This window comes from Corvus kubaryi, unplaced genomic scaffold (genome assembly GCF_017639235.1).
Source record: "Corvus kubaryi isolate FWS band 111438036 unplaced genomic scaffold, C.kubaryi_AGA036_p1.0 76, whole genome shotgun sequence".
In the NCBI taxonomy this organism is placed as follows: Eukaryota; Metazoa; Chordata; class Aves; order Passeriformes; family Corvidae; genus Corvus; species Corvus kubaryi.
In genome coordinates, this window is record NW_024582063.1 from 4,015,914 (window position 1) to 4,040,601 (window position 24,688).

Here is a 24,688-nt window from a genome sequence, read left to right on the forward strand (position 1 = left end):
TTTCAAGAAAGTATTTTGTAATGAACTTGTTAAGAAACTGTCTATTCAACTCTTTGAAAAATGCATTTTAGAAAATATTGGTCGGAACTGTACAAATGGCAGAGTACAATGGGTGAGACAAATGCAGACAAACAGCATGAACATCCACCTTTTAGATTTTTTCTCCTCCCACTCACCTTTATATTCCACAATGGGTGGAAAAAACGGTCATTTTTCCTCCTTTCAGCCCAGCAGCATAATATCTAAAATTACAACATATTTCTTCATAGTTTTGCATGCAAAGTGCCTAGATACATTCCTATATTAATTACTAAGAAATATGTACTATTAATAGATGGAGAAACAAATACTTATCTGGCAATTTCCATTTTTTCCTGGATAAACCAGGAATATTTCCTTTTTCATTATGCAACTTCCATTAAATCTCCACCTGTAATAATTTGCTGTGGTGTTAACAGGTTATTTTCTAGAGGAAATAAATTTATATAAAGTAAACACAGACAAAACCTTTCAGGATATGTCTTAGCTGTACTTAAGCACCTATTGCAGATGTATTTCAATTCTATGAATGCAGCCAATAAAATCTGTGCTCTGTAAGAACAATCAGCAAAGTATTTATTATGCAGGTTTATAAGACAATAAACTTTAATTTAAAGAACTGATATTTCCTCAGAAAAAAGTTTGTTGTCTGGAGAATCTGATAAGGAAAAAATTAATTTCTGATCAGATGCTTGAGGCAAGCAACAGCAGTAAATAATCTTTTTTTACAGTAATGGTGGGGAACAAAATTGTAATTACAGCTGCAACGTTTGATGAGTATATGGGCTGATTTCACTGAAAACAATTTTTTTTTCCTTTTTAGTTTAGATAGAAATATGTTTGAGAATCATATTCAGAGTTTGAACTTTGGTAGGGTATGAGTAATAATATTTTGATGCACTTTAAAAATGGAGAAAATTATATAAAGATAATAAATAGTAGAAATATATAAACATAAAGAAGGTAGAATGTGATTTAATTTTAGCAATACCTAGACATTTTCTACTAATGAATTAAAAATCAGAAGATTTTATTATGATCATGGGCTGCTGAGCTTCAATGTAATTGTTTGAGTTTTAATAGCAGCCTGCATCTACTCATGTGCTGTGCAATTCTAAGACTTCCAATGGGATTTTGACATTTTCTGTTACTCCTTTCTAGATTGTTTATTGCTTTACTGACATTTTACCCACTATATATTTAGTAGGAAAACACAGTTCAATATATTTCTGTGAAATTAAAGAGCAAACAGTCTTGAGAAATAGTTGTGACTGAATACTGTAAAAAAAATTTTTAAGGTTGTGGCAATTAAATTTCCAGATGCAAGGAAGGCACTGAAAGCTGGGCTTATAAACCCTGCACACCTTTAAAGTGCTTGCAAATCTGACAAAAACAAGCAAAAAACAACACAGTTGTCTTGAAGTTGCTGCAACCTCAGGCTTCCTAACTGCAGGCATTGTGGTAGAACTGTTATGGTATAGAGACTGTTGGAAACCAATCTATTTCTTATCTCAGATTTTGTATGTGAATATGTAGATACACACACATCTATATTGCAAATATATTTTTGCAGTCAGGAAAACCCAGAATTTACTTATGTTGTCCAGAAAGTAACTGGTATAAAACTCTCAGAACAAGCAACATTAAAACGAATTTATATGCAGAAGGTGGGGGTGGGGGGAGAAATCAACAATCATTAATTTATTTAAGCTAAAATGGCAAGAATGGTGATCTGCTGGTTTGAAGAGAGTTTCAACTGAAGGGCTCCCAGACCCTTTTACATATAAGCTAAATGACACAACAGTGCAAGCTTGGCTTCATCTTCTGGCAGAGGAATTCATGAGAAAACGTAGCCAGGCTTTACAAAGCAATGAGGCTCCATTTTGTGTTACTGTCTCCACTGGCAGAGTAAGAGGCTTCTGAGCTTATTCACAGTGCACTTCCTTTTGGTAGGGAACAGTAGGGCTCTTTTCTGTGTAGGGCAATTAATGCAGCCAGAAGCTCTTATTATTCAGGAGAAAAAAAACCCCCAAAAAATCCCCAGAAGATAATTCATGTGAACTTGTGCACCTGCATAATTAACAAATTCTAAAAAAGAGAAAAGCATGGTTAGAGTAGATGCCTCTGCAAATACCCGGGGGGTGGAATGGACAAAACAGATAACTATATCTTTTAAATGGTCTTTATCTACTACAAATGGAAACAAAAGAAGCCCACAGAAAACGCAGAGAATCGGTGAAAGAACGTAAGAAGACAGAGTCAGTTTTGTAACTGCTACAAATGTTTCATGTTGCTTCTTTTTCCTTCTTTGGGAAAAATTTCTCATTGCAGTGGATCTGAAGGGGAAGATGTAGAGAATGTATTCAATTTTTTTTAAAAGGGGCTAAGTGTAATTTATAAAGTCGAGAATTTGGGAAATATGTATCATTTAGGACAAATGATAACAAAATTTTTGAATGAGAGTAGATGTGAAATGTGCACCAGGAGACAGGTTTGCTAATCTAGTCCTGGTTAATAAATGTATTTCTTCTACTGCAACTCACCAGTTTCTTGATCTGAGTTGTTTCTAATTCATTTTTTGTGTCTGATGAGAATAGTTAATGTAAAATGATCTAGGTTTGGTTGGTTTTATTATTGTTTGCTGAAAAATTCAGGATCCATGGCTAAATAATTCACAAAATTCAAGCCAAATTCAAAACAAATAATCCTATCAGGGGAAAAGAAAATGGGGAATAAGCAAAACATTCAGTATTAAAATCATTGAAATTCAATATAAAATTTGAAAGGAATTCTTTTAACACAGAAAATAATAGAAATTGTATAAAAATTAAAATAGTTAAACTGTGATACAGAAATAAATTTCTTTTTCAGTAGAACTCTGCTCTGGCTTTTTTAGCAAGAAATACATTAAGAAGTTAAACTAAGGTCAATTAAAACTAAGTTTCTTCAAATATCCCTTCAGTCAGAAACTTAAAGTTATTCAGTATACTTTACATCTAAGTCCCAGGGACGTTTTATTGCTTCGAGTTAAGAAATCACTCAAGCATTTTTGAACTTTTTACACTTAACAATTTGATTGAATATATATGCACACTGGTTATTTATTTGAACACTTTAAACCTTTACTATGCTTTGAAATACTTGTTTATTTTCCTGTGGTTGGCACCTACTGCCTAGTAAGAAGCCATGTAATTAATCAACAAATTAAAGATTCTTTTTAGGTCAATGCTTTGCAAAAAATATTTTCGTTTAGTTCAAAATTTTTTAAATTAGTTTTATTGTCAAATTGGCTCCAAGACTGTTCCAGTATTCAAGTGTCACTTTGTACTTTACGTTCAGGCTCCCTCAGATCCATTTTGCTTTCACCATCTGTTTTGACAGCAAAGTTCTTCATGGCATAATTTTTCATATTTGGTTTTTATACCCAAGACCCCACTTGGAACAAGTCCCTTAAAGTGAGCAGTTGTTTTGCTGGCAAACAGTAGCAGAGATTGGTGATGGAACACATAAGCAATAGTTTGGGTAAAGTGCAATTTAAACTTTTTTAAAAAAGCTCGATTATATTTCTAGTTCGCTGTTCTCTCAAGCAAAGGAAATCAATGAATAAATACTAATGAAGCATTTCTAGTAGGTAGATTTCTTATGTTTTCTTTTTGCATTGCAGTGAATTTCCTTGAGTGGCTCAGCTGCCCATGGGGAAGAAGGAGAATAGAAACACAAGTAAGCACCAGTAATGTATTAGCATAATAGCTGAGCTTGAAAAGTATGTGGGTTTTGCAGAGTGATGTCACATAATTTATCAATGGATTAATAAATGCTGGTGGAACATTTTTATTGCTCTGTGGCCACAAATAGCATGAGTGTGGTCAGTGTAAACAAACATGAAGTACAGGGGCATAAAAAGGGCGAAGAGAGTTCTGGGAGGGACCATCGTGGGCAGCAATCCTGTGCTGGAAGTAATCCATGTATAAAATCATCATTAGACAGATGGTCTGTGCTGGCATACAGCTGGAAGAAGCCCTTAATAGGACAGGGCATCAGGGCTAAGTAGAGGGGAGGGAAGGAAACAAAGCAGGAAAATAGGAAATGCAGCATTGTTTTTTTCCATGGGAAAGCCAAAAAACCTCTATTTTCAGAAACTATGGTGCAATATACACTGTCTAGAATTCTTGCAGATATTTGGCATTTGGATAAGCAGTGTGACAGGTATGAATAATTATGCTTGAATCGAGGTTACCAATAAGTCTCCCAAACCCCACTTATGACTTTTGATTTTAAGTGAGATTTTATATTTGAATTGTCATTTTTGTTATACTTCAGGAATCATACCAATTCCCAAGAGATGAACACAGTAAAATAACCTTCAGCTTGATATCAGCTGAGGTGTCTGTCCATGGCAGATTGATGGAATTGAGAGGTGTTAAGAGCACTGGACAGAGGACTAGGTATGAAGGAAGGGGGAGATGTCCCTCCTTAATGAGAAGGACTGTGGGATTTTAGCTGAATTGTTCTTATTCATGGTATCTCAGGAAGGATGTGTTTGTCAGGCTTCAGGTGATTTAAGAGAGGTAGGCTTAGAGAAAGGACACACACATATCAGCAGAATTGCTGTCCCCAGCCCATAAATAAACCTGCAGAACAATAAACCTTCTTTTAAATGGAAAAGCAGGTCTTTTTCTGTTGAGGGAGTAGGTAACTGGGAGGAGCTCTAGTTTATAGCTTACTTCAGCCCAGCAGACTAAGAGCAGCTGACAAAATCAGGTAATCTGTGTGGAGACAGAATCACTATATGCACCTTTTCTTTACAAGATTTCAACTAATTAGGGCCACAGAAAAACCATCAATTTCTGAACACCATATTTTATAAGGGAATTTATAATTAAATGCTGACTTGGGAGGCTTTTTGCTGATGAGTTTTCCAGTCTGAATATCCCTATCTTTTCTTTCCCTAGGAAAGTCCTTTTCTAAATAGAAGTGTGAATGAATGCCTGTATTTCTAAGCCACTGACCAAACCTTTATTAGGAAAATTCAAGGACCAGCAATTAAAGTGAACAAATTTGTGGGAAAATTGCTTACCAAACCAAATAATTTTTGTCACCAAAATCTGGAAATATGAGTACTTGAATTGCTTTAATAGCTGAGAAAGGGGATGATCTAAATCACACATACTTTTGGTTGTGCCCAAGAACGTAATGAATTCAGAACACTTGTTTCATAACATTTAGGAAAGGAGAAATTGTTTAATATAAGTTTAGTCAACTCTCAAAATGCATGATAGAATAGTGATTTTTGGCTTTTGCAAGATGTACTTTCAGACCTAAATTTTAAATTTAAGTAAGAAAAGGTCTCCACTGAAGTGGATACTTTTAGTTCTCGGGGGAAAATTGACCGGATCTTAGTGTGGGAAAATTCTGTTTCGCTTCCTACCTTCTTTCCTAGTGAATTTGCAACTATTGCTGTTTTCCTTATTAAGTAGTATAAAAATGTTCCCATTTCCCATGGTTGCAGTCCAATATTAACTTTTCCCCTCAACATTTGACCAGTACTGAGTCCTATAGTGTCCCTATATGTTGTTTGGATTCACCATTTCAAGTTTCTTATAAATATGTGTTTCTTTACCTTGTAATTTTTAATACTAAGGTTTACCTTCCAGAAATACCAAAAAATACATAATGAATTCAAGTAAAATATAAATATTGTTGGAAGTGGAAATATCAGAGGGGTTTAGCCCAAGTAAGGACTGCAAATTGCAATGTCTAAGATCCTGTTGCATTCTCCTGTGGCCATGAGCACAACTGGAGAATAAACTCTGAATTATTGAGCGCTGTGGTAACTCTGGCTTCATCTGGAAATTTTAAGAGCTGTGGCAGTAGTACACAGTCTCCAAAAGAAGGTCTAAGTAGATAGAGGTAGTTATGGCATCATCAATAGGGATTTAAATACAAGGAAGTTGGAGATGTGAGTCTGAAAGCTCTTTTATTTATTACAACTCTGTTGCGCACTTAATGCTTTGAGAAGGACTTTATTACTTTCTAAAAGCAGTTGCACATTAAATCTTTAACTTCTGTCCTGCTTGAATATAAGCATCTTCTCCACTGGGCAGGAGTTCAACAAGACAGAGACAAGAGAACTTTGAAGCTTTAGATGATACGATGACTGCTCCAAACTATCTCCAAACCTACACTTCCAGTACACAAATTTACAGTTCACAGATTTACCTTAAGAGTGTTGATGAGAATTCCATGTTAATGCTTAGGATTTTTCTTCCTTTTCTTTATGCTCCATCACATTTTCCTGAATTCACTTTATGCCCTAACTTCCTTCATTCAAGCTTGCAAGCCAAAATTAAGCGAGTTTTGTGTTAAAGAGCAGTTGCCTGTCTCCCTGGGAAGCAGAACAGAACCACTGTAATGCTCAACTGGAGGTATTCCATAGTAAGTTTATATCAGCAATCACCACCTAGCCAGAGCTTACAGGGAGTTTAGCTTTGGTTAATTGTCTTCCAAAAAGAAGTAAGAGGAAAAGAAACCTGGAGGTTGCTCTCATGGACAGGAAAAATACTGCCAGAAGGTACAACTGAAAACAAAAAAAGGTGTCAGGAAAAAAAAAATCTCCCTTTCTCAGCTATGCTAAAAGCCATTTCTTCAGCTCTTTGCTCTACAAATCTTTAAAATATTGCTGCAAATATTCTTCCCCCTAGAAAAATATCGATGAAAGATCTAAACCCAAAATATTTCACTTTGAAAAGTTACCTTGGTGCTCTCTGGGACTATAATTCAGCAATTGTGTTTCCATTCTCTTGTCCATTATGGTCTTAAGTTGGGTTATATCTCCTGTGGTACCTATCTGTCAGTCCTCGTACAGATTTGGTGATTATAGTTGATCATGGGGAATATGTGCATGGAAGTGAAGCTCTCTACAGACAATGAAAACATTGAGAAGAAGAAAAATAGGTCCCCTGAGGTATTATAACTGTAAATTTCTGTTGGCAAAATCTTTTAATGAATTAAAAATGAATCCATGGAAAGCTAGCAATTTCTGTTTTAAAACGTGGTTTTAGTAGGAACCTGGTGTTTTTACTGAAGAGCTGTTTAGCAAGCTGATTGGAAATATGTGACCTAAAATTTATTTTGTGCTTGGAGATGTTACAACATGTAGGTGCCAAGACACGATCCAGAAATTATCTGCGTCTACTCTGTCAGGGGAACATAACCAGTTGCTGAGCCCCAGATATGGCACTTTTTTCTCTCTTGGTGGTTTCACAGAGCCTTCTCCACTGACCAGAGAGCATTGATGGTGAAATTCTTCATGAAGAAGAACTGGAGGAGAGTGAATTATCTTTCTTGTTGCTTCTGCATAGGGCCTTTCTGAGCATTTTGGGGGGGTGTGTGTTTGTGAGTGGAAGGGGATTGGAAACAAAGAGTAGCCAAAAGATTTGTACTGATCTGCTTATGACACTAAGTTGGGCTACCTTTACTATGCCTTTACTTGTGTCGCAGGTATGCCCGTATCTCCTGAGGTCTCAGTCACTGAAAATAGCTTGTATGAGAAGAAAAAAATTGCCAAAACTTGGAAAATTCCCATTGATGCAAATTCCCATCATATTTTTTTTTTGTCCTACTTGTCAGACGTATACACTGCTTATATCTCAATTGAGGATAAACCACAACAGGAAGCAGTGATCTGTAGCACTTATCCTGTCTTCAAATAGATCATTGACACGACTGGGTTGTTTAAAGAATCATTTGTCTTCCAGGATCTTCTAGGATGCTGGAGAAATGTGCCTGAATTGATTATTTTAATGTTACTGAGAATTAATTGCAATATTTATGGTGTATTAGGGTACCTAGAGCCTGGTACATCTCCCTTCCAGTAGTTCTTTAAAAGAAAGTAGAATACAACATATATTGATGTCTTTAGACCTCTTCTTATTTGCATACTTAAAAAATAATTGTTGTTGTCTCAAACATCACTGGCCAATTTCAAGTCTAATTAAGCTTAAGCCTTCTGTGTCTTCTTCCTGCACAAATGCACCTCAGCTCTGTGCTCTGTCTGCAAATCCTGACCTTGCTTCCAAAGATGGTACAATTTCTTTTTCCTCTTGAGCATCACAGGATGTTCCTTCTCTGCTCAGCCAAGCTGGTCATCTGCTCAGCTCACTTGATTTACAACACAGTGGAATTGCCTGGGATTGTAATATTAAGGAAGTAAACAGGCAAATTTATTTTTATCTTTCTGGAGTCCTAATGAGTGTAAGTTACTTAGAGCTGATTGTCTCTTCAAGTTCTCATAACCAGAAGCAAAGATAACATCCTCCCCAGGCAGGTTTGGGCCACCTTCAATGATCACAGAATCACAGAATGGATAGGCTTGAAAGGGACCATGAGGTCATCTGATCCAATAAGTGTCACTCAGAGCAGATAACTCAGGATTGTGTCTGTACAGCTTTTGAATATCTGCAATGAGGGAGATTCCACAACTTCTTTGGGCAATCTGTTCCCCAGTCACCCTCACTGTACTGAAGTTCTCATCATCATTCAGATGGAACCTCCTTGTGCATTAGTTTGTCCCTGTTCCATTTTGTCCTGTTACTCAGCGCACCAAAAAGAGCCTGGATCCATCTTCTTGACACCTGCCCTTCAAATACTCATATATATTGATGAGGTCTCCTCTCAGTCTTCTCTTCAGGAGAAGCAGGCCCAGTTCCTCCAGCCTTTTCTCATAAGGGAGGTGCTCAAGTTCTCTGGTCACCTTCCTAGCCCTCCACTGAACCTGCTCCAGGAGCTCCATGTCTCTCTTGCCCTGAGGAGCCCAGAATTGGACACAGCACTCCAGATGTGCCTCACCAGGGCTGAGTAGAGGGGCAGGATCACCTCCCTTGACCTGCTGGCAATTCTCTTCCTAAAGCTCCCCACGATCCCACTGGCCTTCTTTGCCCCAGGGGCACCCTTCTGGCTCATGGACAGCTTGTTGTCCACCAGCACCCCCAGGACCTTTTCTGCCGAGCTGCTCCCCACAAGGTCAGCCCTGAGCCTGTGCTGGTGCCTGGGGTTGTTCCTCCTCAGGTGCAGGATCACACACAGAAAACTACAGAAATCAAGCATTTTGTAGTCTGTGGGAAGTTTTACTTAGCTGATTTAATCAACTTGCTGTTCTAGGTCTTTGGGTGGTATGTTTATGCCCAAAATTTAAATTAGCAGGGATTCAGGTACATAACAGTATTACCATAGCATGCAATGGCTTTGCCACCACAAGAACACCATCAGCAAAGGACTGCATTTGTTTTCATTCAGGGCTATCATGGCCCTAAACGTATGTGTGGCCCTTTAAGAGATCCCTGGATAAGGTTAATATTTCAGAGAGGATAAACTGGAAAGATCAGATAATGACCTTAGTGTTAGGGAGGCTTAAGGTTTTAGCATTAGAGTAGACACAGAGACCACAAATAAAGGATTATAGTTATGAAGCATCATAATGGAATTGAGCAATGTCAGAAAACGCCTTAAAAATCAAGACAATATCATAAACTATGGAACTAAAAATGGATGAGCCTGCCTTTTTGGTCCATGAGTTTACAATCCTTTGCAAATTTTGCTTGCCAGTAACAGTATTTAATTTTTAACCTGGTTAAATCAGGTCTGTTGTAATTTTAATTCCAATCCAGCCATTTGGGAGCTATTTTGTATTGCCTTGCAAGTGTTTTTTTCTCTCTCTTTTTTTTTTTTTCTTCTGTAAAACCCAGCAGGTAATTCAAGATGGAAATTAACTTTGGTTACCTATTTCTCTGGGCTGCAAAAATGCCCTCCTAGAACTATCAGGTTTGTAAGTACATATAAAGACTTATTATTCATTAACTATAGAAATCTAAAATCAAACAAGAAATTATTAAGTTTTTTCTCTTCTCAGTTCTTCATCATTTGCTAGACACGAATTAGTGAGGACACACATAATGGAAGAGTGTCTGAGTTGCTATTTGTGTGAGTTTGCTGAACTCTATTGCATTCAACAGACCTGTAACAACCATCCCATATGAGAAAAAACCCCAATCTTTCCATATAGATTATCTGTTCAATGCTTTTTTCTTTTATTATTGATTTTAAACGGGGAAACAGCCATCATTCATGCTTGTTGTCTTTCTAAAAGCTGAAAACACATCACCTGTAAAACACACTTTGAAATAACTCTGCCCTTTTTTATATCTGGAAACTCTACAGGGATCAGTTATCTATAGCTACCAGGTTCACATTCCTTTTTACTTTTTTTTCAGAATAGGGTAAATTTGAACAGTCTGAATAATTTAAGAGCACATTATCATTACAATTTAGAGGTAAACCAGAGGGGGGATGCACTATAGAATAGCCAATACTGACATCATGTCTCAGCAGTCTAGGTGGTAGCTTATTGGTCTTACTGTACATAAGAGACCAGGACTTGATTTCCCAGATCACTAGTTGAGAATTGAAACACAGGGTAATTAGCAGCCAGTTTTCAGATCTCAGTTTACTGAGCAAGCAAGTTAGAATAGTTCTCTCCTGGGAAGATGGGAAAACAAGTGAGGGAAATCAGAGGAATAGTTTCTGGATTGCATCTCAGGGAAAAACTAGCAAATCTGATTTACAGTGTCTGTGGCTGAATTTCTACAATTTATGGCACTAGGCAATAATTATTGTGAATGCCATAAACTTAAAAATTCCTACACTTGTGCCCTGACAAATGTGATTTCATGCAGCTGTAAGCATCTTTTGGGGGGGGGTTACTTTATCACACCAAGACAGATCAGAATTACTTATTTGTGTTGACTGAAGCAGTATGCCAGGATTCCTACCACCAAATATTCATGGGAATGTTTGACAGCTGCTGCCTGGCGAATTCCAACACAGTGATTCACTTCTTTGTTTTCCAGAGCTTCTCTGGGGCTGAAGTTTGCATGCCCAGGTTACACTTCACTGCCTGTGAAAATTCAGAGTGCCATTTGGGAGCCCAGCCTTATTGAAGCTATTGGAAGTTTTGCCACTGACTCATCAGAGCCAGGAATTTGCCCACAGTTTACAGAATCATATCAGAAGACCTTTTGTTTCTTTGTTTGTTTGTTTTCTCTGTCTTATAAACCAAACCTGCCTGGTCCTTATAGTAAGCCACAAGACCAGTATGACCCTGCATGTTTAAAACCACAACTCATTACTACAAAGTTTGCCTTTACAAACAGAGAGATGTGCAAAAAGCATCTTCAAGCCAATTCTAACTGGTAGATTGACCCACCAATGATTGTATTTGCTGGATTCTCTGAAAATGAAGTCTATTAAATGCGCAAGTAATAAAATAAGGATACCATGTGCATCCTTTTAGTGTTGTGATCTTTGGGTTTGGTGCTTGTTTTGGGATTTTAGGGAGTTTTTTTTTTTTCCCCTCAAGATGTATATTGGTATATCATTTGAGAGCAACTGTGAGTTACAAGAGGAAAAGTGTATTTTTGAAATGTTCTCAGATTATGAGATTTCTTGCACTGCCTCCTTGCTTATGCTCTTTACTTCTGAAGCTCTGCATCTCTGTAAATTCAGCCAATTATATTTTGATGCATAAACAGTTGCCTGATTGCTCTGCATCCTCATTTTCCTGTGTGATGGATTGAATGTATGGCAGCTGTCCCCAGAGGCCATCCTGAAAAGAAGATGTTGCAGATCATGAGTTTATCCAAGTGAATAAAACTGAAAATATCTCATAAGTACACAGAATTTTTTTTTTTTTTAATTTCTTGTTAGTAAAGAGAGATTAACATACAATAGTATCTGTCACATAGGGGAAACTTCTTAAAATACCTGAGCCCATTTTAAAAATGTGGAAGTTGGGACATGCAGTGTGTACTGATAGCAGGGTGTCACCATGGACACCAACAGAGAAAAGTCAAATATGATGAAAGAGAGAAAAGAGAAAAAGAAGATGTAGTATCCATGACAACAAGTAGAAAAGAGTAAGACTTAAAAAAGTTTAAATCCCCATTCTTGTCTCTATTATTAAAATGAAATTTGCAAAGTTAGACACACATACAACATTATTTCTGTGTAGCTGGATTTTGTGCAAGTAGTCGGTGTCAGGCAGGTACAGAGGAGGTTCGGGTGGTGCATGGATGTCTGCTGTTGTTTTTGTGTATCCCTGGAGTGATTTGTGTGACACCAAACGGCAGCTGGATGGACAGTGGAGATCAGATCCAGTTATCTTTGTATGTACATATGCACATACATGAGCCTGTCTTCAGCCTGAGTGTCTGCTCTGGCACATTGCAAATGTGGGTAACTGCCTGTAAATTCAGTATGATCTGAAGTAAAACAATGTGGGATGAAGAGATGAGCTGAATGGACTAAGAAATGCTGTTTTCTTCTCATGTGACAGGAGCTTTCCTTTTGAAGCTGGAGTGTGCAGTTTGAAGCAAGTGCAAGGGACAGAAAGAGTGACAGAAAAAGCCCAGAGGAGACTGTACATTTATGTCTCTGTGAAATATTTTGAGCAGCCCTCCACACACACAAATGGAACTGGTTTGCATTTGCTTCATCATATTTTTTTACCTTTTGGAGCTCTAGCATGTAGTCCATGTGATGTTGTAATGCCCTCCTGCAGGGTTTTGAGACTTGAACTGATGTAATGGTGAATGTATCATTGCAGAATTTATCTCCTAAAATGTAACTCTTCAGCAAAAGATGTTTTTATACAAGTAGAAATAATGAGATTTTTCTATTTTTTTTTTTAACCTTACACTCCATGTCATTGTAGAAATACTTAAACGTATTATTCAGTAAAGAAAGGTTACATTAAAATTTGCTGGTGTTGAATTCAGGAATATGCAGCAAACCTCCTAAAAACATTTGTGAAAGATGGGGTTCTCTTATGTTCAGTGAGAGCTTGCATCCTCAAACAGCATGGAACAAGAGAACATTTTTATTTAAATTCCAACTGTGTCCCTCCAAAACCTAGATCCAGTATTTAAATAGATTTAAGATACTGATTAGTACAATTTTCAGGATATTTTTTGATGTATTTTATAGTCTAGGGCTTGTGTTCACATGAGCTTGCAAAAATGTTAATGAAAAACAATTCAGACTTTTTTTGTATACCAAAAGCCTTAATTTGGGAAAATATCTGCCAGCGTGATTTGAAATGTCCTGGAGAAGAAGAGTACTCCGTGGATGAATTTTGCATGGAGGGAATTTTGGGACAAGAAAACGAACATCCAGAATAAGCGGCTAAGCAGAGACAGAGGAGAATTGTTCAGGGACAAGAAATAGAAGGAACCTTTCTTTCCAATAACAGGCTTTTCCCTGTGTTTGGAATGGAGATGAAATTAACATGACTGTATTTGTGATCATGCTCCAGCACTGCTAATTCGATGAGGAGAGTTCCCAGAGGAGAGTGATTTTGGTTAACTGTTAAGGCAAGAGTGCAAACAGAGCAGAAAGCTTTCTTCTGAAAAGCAATGGGAAAGTTAGTTTGGTTTCTGTTCCACTTTGGACCCTAAGATCTGAAATGCATGGCAGCACCTCTTGGAAAAGGGAAGGAATAATTCAGCCTGGTGAAACAATAGAATTCTGTGCTTAAAAATAGCTTTCCACATTTCATATTTTAATTAGTGACTTAAAAGCAGACAGGTGTCAGACAAGCATGGAAGTGTAATTAGTACTAAAGGGAAAGCAGACGTGGAACACAGGAAATAATTTTATTCATCATCTTGGTTTGGAAAACTTTCCTGGTATCTAGAAAAATAGATGAGAAATATTTCTTCTTTGTTTTTATAAATAACACTTCTATCTTTTCTCTCTCTGTGATGTTCAATAATTTGCTAAAAGTTTTTCATATAGTGGGACAAAATCTCAGCAGCTGTAAATTATAATGTCTCTAACAACTTTATTACTGTAAATGCAGTTCACCCTATTGATTAATTTGTTGTTCTGAAAACAATCCCAGTTTATATGATTAAGAATACAATTTTTGAAAGGCAAACACATACACTTATGGCATGGATACAGTATATAGAATAGGTGTATTTTATTCCTTTGTGAATTCGCAGTTCCTTGCATTGCAAAACTTGACCTTGTCCCATGGCACTAGAAATCTAGTGGAAAAACCCACCCAAGAGCATATCTGAGGATGTGATCAAACTTCCTATTCTGGATGCAGCTGAGTAGCTTCCTAGATCACTGGCTTGGGTGGTTTCTTGCTGTCTCCTCTGTACCCTCTGTCTTTGTAAGGAGAATTTATCACCCTTTGGATCTGACAGCTTAACTATGCATCTGGTTCCCTCTCATCCCATCTGTGGTTTGTTGTGTTGCTTTTTTTTTTTTAAACTCAGCCCCTTTGACAGAACTGGAGCAGGCAGAGACTCTGCTGCAATACCAGCTGACCTGCAGCAGTTGCCTTCTGAGAGGAGCAACAAGCACCCCCTCAAGAGGTTGAGCCGTAACCTCTTAACCCAGTATTTGTGACATGAGAGCTCTTTCTTTGGCTGAGTTCATGAAGGGAAGGGGGAACTGAAATGGTGTGATGTGTGTCCTCTGCGTTATGCAAAGTTTCGACACGTATCGTATTGCAGAGTGTAAGGCATAAGGATCAACCTCTAGACAAGTAATTCTGCATGCCAGAGTAATTCTTAGTTTGTGCTCTCCTAGGATAGTACAAAATGGAACACAGGGCCTCAGCCAACTAATAAAAAAAAACCCCAAGCCCAAGCTAAAGAAAGGCTGCTGAAGCAAAATGTGTTTTGTATTCTCTTCTGCTGGCTCAGAGAAGCAGATATAGACCTGCTGCTCCTATAAATGGGAAATGAAACTTAGGAAGCAAGTATCTTCAGGACAGCTGTAAGAAATGCAGTGTGAATGAGTTTGTGAGCTGGTTTCTATGAATTCTCTGGTGGGAATTCAAGCTACTATCCCTCATAAATTTTCAAGTTATATCAATCGTCAAAACCCCCAAACTCTTGGGTTTTCTCTATTTCTTTGGGGGGCAGGGAGAGAAGATGACTTTCTGTCAAAGTTGAATCCACACTGAAATAGGGAATTCTGCAATTAATTATCAAATTATATTGATTACCAAATATTATTTCTATGGTCCAGCAGGCATCTGCTGCAATTTGAAGGATTCAGGTTCAAGTACTATCTCTTGAGTACAAATGAATTTTGTAATTGATAAGATTCTTTCTTAGCTGATCTGTTCCATTTGGTCTGCATGCTTAAATAATACTTCCCCCTGTGGGTATCTTGTAAAAGTATTTATAACTGTTGTGTGAAACTGCAAACATTTTTGCAGTTTCACGCAGCAGTTACAAATACTTTTCCAGGATATATTTTTAAAAGTACTTCTCTCTTTTTTAGAACTTTTACTTTACTAGAAACTGGCAGGAATATAAAAAAATAGGAAAATGATAACTTAGTGTAAGGTTTAAAAACAAGAACCTCACCACAAACTTGCTGAAGTCACTGAAAATAATCCTTCTGCTTTTCAGCAATATTCATTATACATCTTGCAGTACCTCTGCAGCAGTTCACTTTTGTTCTTGCTGCTGTTTGACTACAGAGACGGCCACAGTTTAGTGAGGTAGATATGTCAAAAGAGTGTAAAATTCATGTGTATTGGCAGTTATGTGGAGAATACAGATCATGGGCATTGAGTGACTTAAACATAACACTTCAGTGATCCAGAATTTGAGTGGTGTTCGCCTTGTGAAGAGGAGAAATTTTGCTCAGAGTTTTTAATGTGCTTCCATTTATCACTATCAAAGTATTTGCCATTTCTAAAAGAAATGGCTGTCACTACTACTCAAGCTTTGAAATCCAATCATTTATTAGAAACACTTGATTTTAATATCAATGATACATACAACAGTGGATGTTCTGAAGGCAGCCAGTAACAACTGACTAATTATTTGAGTTATATCTTAGGAAGAAAGATTTGGTTAATGCAAGAGCATGAGAAGGGTTTTTTGTTTTATTACCTGAAAACCATTAATTCCTCTACAGTTTCCTTTCTAATCAGAACACAGCATGGCTTCTGCTGAAAATAATAGATTTCTTTTAGGAAGTCTTAAGAGACAGCACTGAGAAATGCAAGAAATGATTACAAGACAGAATGGAGTGAGATTTATTTGGAAAACTGTCATATAGAGTATCAGCCTGTCTCTGAGGCAGGAACATGTTTCAGGTAAATGATGTCATACATTCCAGAGCCACTTTTTCATTGTCAGGTATTACAAATGAGTCTCCTTCACAGTTTTCAATGGAAAAAAGAAATAATATCCCATGTATTGACACTTGCTTAAGAATATGAATGCTGAAAAACTGTGTTTTTCACAGGAAAGGCTGGGATACAGTGGGGCAGGCAAAGCTTCAGGACTCTCCCCTCCCCCATGAATGATTTTGTAAACAAGAGTTTCCTGTGTCAAAACAAACAATATCTGTCACTCATGTGGTAGTCAAATTCTTTATTTTCTGTTCATGTCACCATCCATATTTTTTTTGCCCATATTTTTAAACCCAGTTAAATATACCAGCTAATTGGCAATGAAACTGCCTTACCTTGCCAGGTATAATGGGCTTTTGGCTCGTACAACAACAATGAAAGTCAAGAAAAGCCCTCTGGGTTTTACAGTACCACAGCAGAGAAATCTTGTCTTTCAACCCATGAAAAAAAGGTCTATCACAACAGAAAAAACCCCCTCTCTTAAAATTCAAGTTGCAAAGTAATTAATCCAAATGTATTCCAATAAATTAATTATAATATGCTAATACCAGCCATATAATTTTTTTTAAATGAGGAAAACCATGAAGTATTTTAAATTTGATTCCTTTATGAAAGTACAACTATGCACACCTGTGCATTGAGGAGGTTATTTCAGGACCCAGGGTTAGAGGTGTAGAATGTGTTTGGTGCGATGTGCTGTGTAGCACATGTGTGTAGAGATATAACAAGCTGAGCTCCTGCAAATTACTGTGCCCTGAGCAGAAAGGAAGTGACCTGATGAGGTTACTTCCAGTCTCAATCGTCCTACGACCCTTGATAAAACCAAAGCTGAAACCCAAGAAATGTAGCTGAAAGAGGCCACATTATTCAGGGACAGAATATCTTTTACCAGTATTGCTCAGTGGCTGAGGTTTCAATATAGGCATCTCTTTCATCTTTGAAAGTTCAGTGGGAAAGTTTAACCTTTTACCAGGGTTTCACACAGAGTAGCCTTGAAATTGTGTAATATTTCCCAAAAAGTCTCAGACAAACTGTTCTTTCCTATTCAACAGAAGATAAAATTGTGGTACAAGAGAACTGTAATTTCAACACCAGATATATGGCATTTCTCTAAGCACTTGCTCCATCACTCCCTCTGAATTCAGCTCCACACATAAAAATTATCCACATGAATGAATTGATTTTGATGTTTGCTTTGTTATGAAACACGAAGGTATCCCAAATAACCTTCTATAACACAAATTCTAGCAAGTGTGGGAGAGGAAAAATGGAGCTTAGTCCAAGAAAGTCATATAACTATTGACGAGGTAAATTTTTGTGTAAAATCCTTACATTTACAATAATGGTAAAATTTCTATTTGCTTCATTGAAAATACAATTTCATCTGTGTTTGTAGAGAAAGTTCTTATATTTAAAGTGCTCCCTATAAGTATTCTTTAAGATTACTTAAAGACTCCATTAACACTGGGAATGTAGCAGACACGACTTGGTACAGAAGGCATCTTCCGAGGATTCATTTATCCAGATTAAGCTTTTGTTCAAGATGACTTTAATATTTTCTGAAAACTTGAATTTCTAAAAGTTAAAAGCTCTACTTTAAAAAGCAGCTCAAGTGTACAAAAGGTGAAGCCACTCAGGTTTGCTCAAAAAATGTTTGCTTTAGGAAAATTCACCTTTGGGTATGAATTCCATGGTAAAAAATACTTGAGACTACCAACTCACCAGATAATTTTTTTTTTAGCTTACACTTTTCTTTCCTTTTAGCATATCTGCACTGAGATTTTTTTTTTCTTTTAAAAAAGATATCAGCAGACAGATAAGAGCTAAATTGAAGAGGAGGTTTGAACATTATCATTTGAGAGGTTAGAAAGAGAACATATGGTGTTACCTCAGCTAACAGCACTTTTCCACCAGGATTTTTATCCTGTCTGTTAAGACCTTTCTGCATGTGTGTGTTTCAGTTCTTTGCAACACTGATACTGTTTACCTTTTTTTTGAGTTACACTTCCAAATAAAGTGGGAAAAATATTGACTCTTTTTCCTTCCGCCAATTACAAATAAACTTGAGCCCCTCCCAAGAGACAACTTCTCTCTCCAATGAATTTTAAATCAAATCTGCCTCTGAAAACACAGCACAGATGTACCAGGAACACTTTTTCTTGTTTGCTGTTGTTTTGTATTCACTCTTCATATGAAGGGGTTTAGCTTCAATGAGACATTGAGGACAAATTATATTTAGTTTCACTTTTAGAATATAAATTGTGTTATTTTTCAGTGAATCAAAACAAAATCAAGCCAGAAGTTCTAGCAAATAATTCCAGTTTATGACAGTTAATTACAGAAAGCAAAATACTGAGGAGTTTTTTGTAGACAAAACAGAAAAAATTCAGGTAAAAAAGTGTCAATTACGAAAGTAGGAATTACTGCAACAACTCTTTCCCATCTTCCTTTGGACAATAAAAAAAAATCCTTTGCTAATTAACACTTTCAGGTAGTATATTGATTTGTTAGTTAGTTGTTACAAGAATCTGTCCCAGTTGCTAGAATCTGCTACCAGCTCAGGTCCTTTCCAAAGGACTGTAAATCAATGCAGCTCTCTCTTCACGGGAAGGAACTTTTCAGGATGAGTTAGTGAGGAAAGGTAGAGCTGATTTATTGCAGTGTGGAGTTGGCTTCACAGCTGAAATCACAGGGCTGGTGCCAGTTACAGAACTCCTGCTCAGCACAGTTAATTTCATCTACTAAAATGTTCATTTTTCACATTTTGTTTAGGTGACTCCCATAGACTGAGATCCTCTAAGTAATATTTACACTGCAAACTTATTGTAAGAAGATTTAAGATTATTTTGGTAAACTCAGTGGTCTCCCATTGTAGTGCAGCAAATGAAGGAGAAAATTAGTGTAGTTATATTAAAAAAAAGATAAAATAATTAATCTGTTGCATTCTGGGAGGAAACATAATAGTTGTGGTATTGTCTTACCTCTTGTCCTTTTGTCCTGTTGTCAGATATGAATGAAGATACAGCCTGAATAATAACAAGAAGATGTTAAAACAATTATTCCGAATTAGGTATTAATGAAGAGTTTGCCTGAAGGATTTGTCTTAAGGACAATGGTGTCGATTGATTAATCACACCGTTCAAACAAGTTTAATTTAGAGGTAGGATTGAAGAACTCATCATGTGTCACAGGAAACCATCAAAAATTCATGGAAACATTTCTGGGCCACACCCCAACAGTGGATGTGTAAATTAAAGAGCTGATGGGCCATGAGTTGAGTTAAAAAATAGGTATTTTCCTAAATCTCTTTCTAGTGTCAGTATTCTCTGAACTTCTTTTATTTGAAACTTTAATGATATAGTAAAAAAGGATTATAGCTCTTATACAAGCTACCTATCAGTCACAAGGATAAAGGTATTAATTATAGTAAATTGTGTAGCATTCCCAATAATTCATTTTTTTCCCTCACTTATAGATTTTCATGAGATGGTAAATATTGAAAAACTTCAAATTTTTAATATAAGGAACAGCTGCTAATACATCCTGAATCAGCCAGTAAAGTGTACATCCCCATAGCTACTGATTCAGTCTCCCTACAAACTCAGTCCATTATTTCTGTATGACCAAGAATGGATTGATATTTTTTGTGATCAAAGACTGAACTCTTTGCAGCTAATGAACATGAGTATAAAGTGGAGCAGGTGAGCTGAACAAGTGAGAGACATTTGACTGCTCCTGGGATATTGGCACAGGAATTTAATGCCAGGTTGTCAGCCTCTGAAAAAGACTGTGACAGTAAGATAGAATTGCTGCCTAGACAGAGGGTATTAAGGATCACCACTTGAGGCTCAGAAAAGGCAGACTTTTAAATTGTAATTTCCTATTGCTACTGATGTGTTTTTTCCTCTGCTTGTATTGCTGAGGGCCACTCAGCAGTAGTTGATGAGAAGAATTTTCCCCTTCCCCACCTCTCTAAACTTGAGAGAAATTGAAAAATGTGCCATAAATCTCTTGACAAAGATTATTACATATTGTGAAAGTGAATTATGATAATTTCTTACTGATTTTAGCAGGGAAGAACGTGTTCAGAGAGATACAGAGAGTAAGACTACAAAGGTCTCTGCATCAGTGCATTGGCAGGGACTTTGAAGGGATATCCATGCTGTCTGAGGTGCTTTGTCTCTTGCATAGCTGTGCAATGGATCTGTGCTATGTTGGCGTTTGATCCCATTGCTCCCAAGAGTCACACAGGAGACTATCTCAGGTAAACCAGTGGGAAGTGATCAAGATAAATTATTTTCTGTCTTGGCCTATTTTTATTCTTTCTTTTGACACTGGTGTTTCAGTGCGACACATTGTCACACCTCTGAGTAAGACAGCTCCTGGGATTTTGCCATGGAGAAAATATCATTGATAAACTCTCTATGAAACTCATTTCCTCTACACTTCTGAGTGAAAAAGCATCAAAAAGAATGGCGTGACAAGCTGTTTTTCCAAGAATTTCACCAAGTTTAATCGAAACCCAAATGAGAAGACAAATATGTACTGTTTTCCTCCTTCCCTGTCTTCTGCAGAATCTTTGTCTGAAGCTATAAAATCTCACAGACCAAAGATGTGATCAGGCATGTGAATCTTGAATTCCAAAAGACTGCGGTTTTTCCAGTGAGTAGGCTCTGGGATTTAGGAGGAAACTATTAACTGCTGGGGAACTTACATCATGACTTTTACTTAAGGCATAATTGGTTGAAGGTAAAGGAAAAATTCAAGCAGAATCCAAAGAGAAACAGTCTGAAGGTGAAAAGTCTGTGGAGAATATACATGAGGGACACGGTGATACACCAGACAAAGAGGAGGGAAACCATTATCATGTGGATATACAACCTCAGGTAATATAAAAGGGTACTTTAAGCTACTTAAAGTGACTTGAAGGACACATTTTATATTGAGATAGGCATTTCCTCACAAGCTCTGTTTTGCTGAAAGGTTGTTGCATATGTGCTCTGGGCCATCCTCTCAGGGTTCATATGGAATTCTTGCCACATATTATACTCTCAAGGGCATATTTACAAATAAATGAAAACTTTAACTAGAAGAAAATTTGAAATAATAAACATGAGAGTGGGAACACAGCTTAAATGGAAGGTAATACCAATTTTTTTTTTTTTTTAATGAAAGTTACATTCTTCTATTTAGATTGGTCTTTGATTAAGGTAGGCTTTATGGAAAATCCTATTCCTGCAGGGTTTTTTTAACATGAGCAGGTATCAAGAGGCAGAAAAACCTTCTATTTCCTTGTCAGCTGAGGCCTTAGGTGCTCTGCACTTGCTGATGGAGATCAGGTTTTCCCGCTTTATCAACACCCAGCAACTCCCATTGAAATACTTATGACCAGACAACATTTTGTAAACTATAGTCAAGTTGAACATTTTGAGTTCTACTTATTTTCCTCAACATCCAAAAAGGGGGTTTGACAGACCTAAAACATAAATCTTAGATTTTCAGAGAATTTTTTAAAAATCAGCCTTAAACCAAACAAAGTACTCTAACAATATTTCTGATCTGGAATTTTATTACACAAACATTAGAAAAGGGACAATTGAGCTCATGCCTTGAGAAATGAGATAAATCCAGTTCTATTTTTCTTAAAAACACTTTCCATGTGAAGCAGATCCAGTACGACAATGAAAATAGCCTTAAAATAATAATGAAAAATTAAAAACCCTATCCCATATCCTCAAATCTGTTTAATTCATTACCTGGGTACCTAAGGGTATATGTTAAATTTAGAGCAGAACACTTTAATTAAAATCTCATAAACTCATGAGCTTTGAAAGTTGCATTTTTTAAAGTAGGTTTGCTCATTAGTTAAGACCTTATAAATACCTGACTGTTATTTACTTATTGAATCTGGACTCCATTTAACCCTACACCTATTAGATAATACCCCTATTCATAAAGATGATTTAAAACCCACTACAGGTATTATCAACCTAGAGATTGAGGGTCCTTTTTCATTCTTTATACTGTAGTGGCATACGAAACGTGAGGGGGTTTATATCAGTTATTTGGTTTGGACTAGGTGAAAATAAAAAGAGCTGTAGTGACTTTATATAATGAAAGTGTCTCGAGGCTGTTCCAGAATTCAGGTGGTTCAAACTAGATAAGTTTAGGGACACTCTTAGGCTGTAATCGTGTACTAGAGAAGGATTTGAAGCAAGACGTAGCTGGGGAAGGAAAAGTTCAGCTGCTTTTCTGTTGTAATAATGTGCTTAGCAAACGTACCGTGATGTTAATGCCTCTATGTAAGTGAATGTGTTATTTGTTTTTTTTCTATTTGATGCTACTGAGTGGTCATTAATGTATTGTGAGAAAAAAAAAAAATTAAAAATGTCAAAATTTATACATATTATTTTAAATTTTTAATGATTATATGACTGAATATATAAAGAATCATGCTTGCTGCTGAAAAAGTCTACTGGAGGCAAAAACACATGCAGTGTTACTTCTAAACACCACAGTTTATCACTGAAGTGATGTAGACTGCTAGAAATTTCCCTATTTTCTCAAACCTCTTTACTTCCAAGATGCTCAAATCTATTCCTTCTTTTATATCCTGTATCTGAAATGAGGGAGGACTGTTTCTTTAGTACACAGCCTTTTTTAATGATTTAATTTGTGTCAATAATAAAGCAGAAACAGACGACCAAAATATCTCTTATAAGCCACCCCTGTCTAAGCAAGAATTTGAGGACTGAGTTCTGCATATGGACTTAGAAAATATTAGGATAAGCCTTAGTGTCCAAAGGATCACTTTTACTGGTGTTGGGGTTGTTCCATTTTATCACAGCTGAATTTCTGCCAATTTTTAATCTCTACTATGGTAGAGAGATAGGAAAATATTCTGGAAGGTCAGCTCAGTGCTTTATACAGTTATTTGCTTTGTGCTGACAATTGGGTACAGGAGGAAGCTCTTCGTGACACCTCGTAAAGCAACACTTCTAATTATTATCGTCTTATAATTATGTGTAAAAATCAAAGAAAAATCTAAAAATCCCTCAAAGCAAACTTTCATCTTTTATAAACTCATTGGTAATTCCAAAGCATCTACTAAAAGAAAATATTTTCCCTGCTTGTTTATCTTTCTTTTTGTTCTTAAAATACATTCAATTAACTGTTAATCTTGGGGTTTTTGTGCCACCTGATGTTGTGAAAAAGGTTTTCCAGACACTCAAAATGGGGGAAAATTGGCCACAAAAGAGGCAAATGCATTTATTTGTCTTCTTCCGTGAGGTGTCTCAACTGCTTCACCTATATTCTATAAATTCACTCATTTTTGCCTGGAAAACTACTGTTTCTCCAGATTCCAGACAATTTTGGGGGGGAAGCAGAAGTGCTTTCTCTCCTGAAGATGCCTCTGCTCTCCTGTGCAGTGTTTTGAAGCTTGGTAATGGGAGCCATGCTGAATGTAAGGTCTGTTGCCATTAGTGCTGGCTGGAAAGTGCTTGAAATTGAGTTTGTCACCACCAGCCCTGACAGCTCCATGTGACAGTGACTAAGCAGCTTCAATAAAGTTCACTGATAAACTCTCAGCCCTGTAGAAGATATTTAAGCCTTTTTGTTTGGGGTTTTTTTCCCCTACCTTTAAGTCTTTCAAAACAAAACAAGTGATAACAGTTAATTGGTATTTTAGTAAGAAGAGAAAATCTATTTTACATTTATTCATCCATTTCCTTGGATGGCTCTGTTGACATTTTGGGCTTCAAAAGCTGGCTCTGCCTACCTGCATATTAAAAAAACCACCCTCCAGCAGATAAGGAGGGTGTTACTGCTGTGCTATCATACAGGCGGAATGCAGTTTAACTTGCATAATTTGTAAGAGCTTACAAATCCAACAGCTTCATGAGGTACAGGCTGCAAACTATTCTCTTCTGCTGAAGAGTCAGACTTACCTCTACTGCAGTCAGTTCAAAACCCAGTGAAATCAGTGGGGCTTCAGCAGATCCTGTTAGCAACAGCCAGATCCTCTCAGTTGTACCATTCACTTACCCTGAGCTCACTCTGTACTCCCTGCTTCCACTGCTGCAGGAAGGAAATGTTATAACTGAATTATTTCCTGGCTATTCCCAAACTCTGTGTGTTGGGAAATTCACACCTATTTTCTGATATGCTTGCATGGGCTCAACAGGATAAAACAGGGGAGAGTTTTCAATGCTGGCTTGCCAACCCACCCTTGAAAAAGGGGATGCAAAACCAAATTGAATTTAAGTCTTGGAAAAAGAAGTCAAATTGCACTGCCTGCATTCAGAATATTTTCCTTTTCAAAGCAGGAATAGAAATTTTCTTAGTGGGAAGTCTGGTGACAACAAAAACAAACAATCTCTCTAAGGCTTGTTTTCTTGTTTTGAAATGCATTTCACACCTATCCTA

At 36.9% G+C, this 24,688-nt stretch overlaps 1 long non-coding RNA gene across 1 annotated transcript; it reads left to right on the forward strand.

Annotated features, from left to right (window-relative positions):
• The first annotated feature begins 2,101 nt into the window (after positions 1-2,101).
• Positions 2,102-11,357, forward strand: LOC121675987. Its single transcript, XR_006020323.1, has 3 exons — positions 2,102-2,284; positions 3,704-3,759; positions 10,944-11,357. It is a non-coding gene; the product is annotated as an uncharacterized LOC121675987 (long non-coding RNA).
• Positions 11,358-24,688: the final 13,331 nt, after the last annotated feature.